The 2,904-nt window shown below is 38.9% G+C and overlaps 1 long non-coding RNA gene across 1 annotated transcript; it reads right to left on the bottom strand.

The window, feature by feature from the left end:
* Positions 1–261: 261 nt before the first annotated feature.
* On the bottom strand, positions 262–2,188 carry LOC144937502 (uncharacterized). Its single transcript, XR_013637750.1, has 4 exons — positions 2,165–2,188; positions 1,209–1,275; positions 1,049–1,104; positions 262–377 (listed from the first exon to the last, which is right to left on the bottom strand). It is a non-coding gene; the product is annotated as an uncharacterized LOC144937502 (long non-coding RNA).
* Positions 2,189–2,904: the final 716 nt, after the last annotated feature.

The following is a 2,904-nucleotide window of genomic DNA, read 5'->3' as shown; positions in this document are numbered from 1 at the left end:
CACTCGCGCTGGGATCGAATGAAAATGGCGGAGAACTGGACACAACTTCCCCCAACTCGTTAACGCATTCAGCCTTCCATGGCGGCAATAAATAAACACCTGAAATTTCACAGTGTAAAAACCAGTTGCAAAATTATCCAGTCTAATATTAAATAATTTTCGAACAATAATTCAGATTTGCGAGGCAAGTTTTATGAAAGCACGTATTCGCAATGGAACGTATTGCAATTAAAATGTATAAGTTGTGGTCGCTTACATGATGGAACTGCCTTCGGGTACGCAAGCTGAGAATATATGGGTGCTATGGGTTGTTGGACAGAAGACGGCAACGTTGAGGCACTGGCTGGAATTGACTGCCCAGATGTCTCTCCACAAGCCTTCATACAGGGAACAAATGCATATATCAAGCACTGCAATTGTATACAAATGCACAGAAAAAAGTTGAATGGCTTTGTGGTTTTAATTTTAGTGTTTTTATTAATAATAAGTTATCAGATTGTTTATACAATCTCAAAATAAAAAGGGGATACATATATAAAAAATTATATATTCCACGAGTTATTTTCACATAACAGTAAACTAATCACATGGGATATATTCCCCTCAACATTTGTATTGACTACACATTACAAAATAATTCTGAAGAGAAAGTCAAGAATAAACTCTACCCTTCCTGTTGTGTCTGGCTGTAGTCACTGTCGAGATTCATTACAAGTCGTATATCAGGCGAATACAATCTACTTGTATGAGATTTCAGCTCCCACATGCCTCTCCTCATCAATAACCAAGTAACAGCCACTCGGGAGACTCAAAATGAAAGCCAGGTGTAACTTGAATTGGTTACGACCAAAGGTTTATCCACTTGATTTACATTTTCCACTCCTATAAGTACAATGTACATGTGTAAATTACTCCACATATTTTTATTAACATCAATGCACAAAAAGTAAGTTCATTTTGATGTAATGATTATTAGTGGTATGACCGTTGATGACATGATGATTGTCTCGACACACACATTACTCCCAAACAAAAAAAACAGCCTTACATTTTCACCATCCACTACTGGAATATTTAGTGGAGTCACATTTGGGTCTTCTGTGCCTAAGGGGGGGGGGGGGGGAGCATGCATAAGTACAGCGTTTAAGATGTGATAAAGAATAATTATTTCTTGCAGTGAACCTTCGTGACATTTAGGCATAACTTACCTTCTTCACTTTTGTCCACGCAATTTGTATCCAATATTAATACATTGGACCCATTTTCTGTCTGCTCCTGCATGTTAAAATACATACAAGTATAACTGTGTTAATGTGTCAATCTGCTTTATCTTTTTTCCTGGTGTGCCTTTTTTCCTTTGGGTATATAATTCTTAACAGCAGCAACATGTGGTTCTGATTGTGTATATTGTTGCCTAAGTTTGACGAATTAAACTTGGTTTGGTGTGTATTGTAATTCATTATTAAAAATGACATTATACAAACCTGTGGCTTAAGAAAAATTGTTATATCACCACAAATGGTTAAAAATACAGTTTTTGATCAGAATGGTGTTTCTGTACAGACAAGTATGAAAAATGTCGTGTTCTTGTACTGTTTTCACATTCGGAAACGGGTGCTTTTGAAAAGTGCAATTCAGTGCATGAGTGTCTACGTTAGTACCCTCAAGCACTTTCATTTCAAGCGTGCTCCTTTTTCCATCCATGACAAGAAGAGAATTAATGATCTGGAAGTATGCCAAATGGGTGTTTTTAGTTAAATAAATGGGGAGGCTGTATGTGCCTTTTCCACATACCATATCTTTCTACTTCACGGCACATTACCAGTGCACTGATAGACAAAGGCCTCCCCACACCACGTAGGTCTTGAGGGTTGTTTAACCATACTTGACCAACACTGGGCATTATGGGTTAGTAAACGGGGTTGCCCCGGACCCATTCAGATATCACTCGCCATTGATGTTAGCCATTACTCGGAATCGCATTCGTGTTATTGAGTTCACCGTGCAATTCTCTAAAAATCCCCTACCTCCACTTCACCCCACCATATATCTGCTCTGCCAAAAATCAAAAATATCCCCCCCCCCTCACTCCAGTGGTTTTATTACATTCAGGGCAGTGGGCAGAAAGTGCTGCTAAACAAAGAGAGTAATGTGTTATTCTCACACAATGGTCTGCGCCAGGGCTGTCATATTCTCCAGTAAAGTCGGTCAATCCAGAATTGGGTTCCTGCACATCACTGGTTGAAGAAGAGAGCTCCGCTTGAACGGCAGTACGGCTGCTTTTCACGCCACTGAGCCGCTCCTCTGATCTGCACATGAAAAAAAAAGACCACAAAGTAATTTTAAACACACTTAAGCAGCTGAAAGCACTATCACTCACGCACATCTAAGGAACTAACGTACAGGCAGAAACACTGGAGTCCTTTTCAGATAAGGTTTTTTTTCACCCCTTCATTAAGCTAAATTCCTACTGGGGCAAAATGAGAACAAGTAACTTTAAATAATGAAGGCCACCATCTCAATAAGTTCAATGACATAATTATGCAAATTATCACGAGTAAAAAATGTCTGGTTCTACCAGCATTCCTACAGCACAACTTCGTTCAAAACACAAGCTGAGATACAACTTGGACCTGTATTGTAATCCTCCGATTAGATTACCCTTTAAAGCCTCTCTACAAAGACGTATTATTCATAACTAAATATTGTGCTGCATTGTTTGAATAAACGCCAGGAAAAGGCTATCAAAGTCGTGATGCGCCATCTGCTGGACCAACTGCCGATTTCAAGTAAGCGTTACACAGTATTTTACTTTTGGTATTATTAAGGGGCCATATGGTGAGGTAATGCACAGCATATTTTATAAGCAGTAAAATCAACCATGAAAAACAACAGGGCTCAGTA

Source organism: Lampetra fluviatilis, chromosome 19 (assembly GCF_964198595.1).
Source record: "Lampetra fluviatilis chromosome 19, kcLamFluv1.1, whole genome shotgun sequence".
Classification (NCBI taxonomy): Eukaryota; Metazoa; Chordata; class Hyperoartia; order Petromyzontiformes; family Petromyzontidae; genus Lampetra; species Lampetra fluviatilis.
The sequence above is the reverse complement of the archived record's forward strand: the minus strand, read 5'-3'. Positions and strand labels throughout refer to the sequence as shown.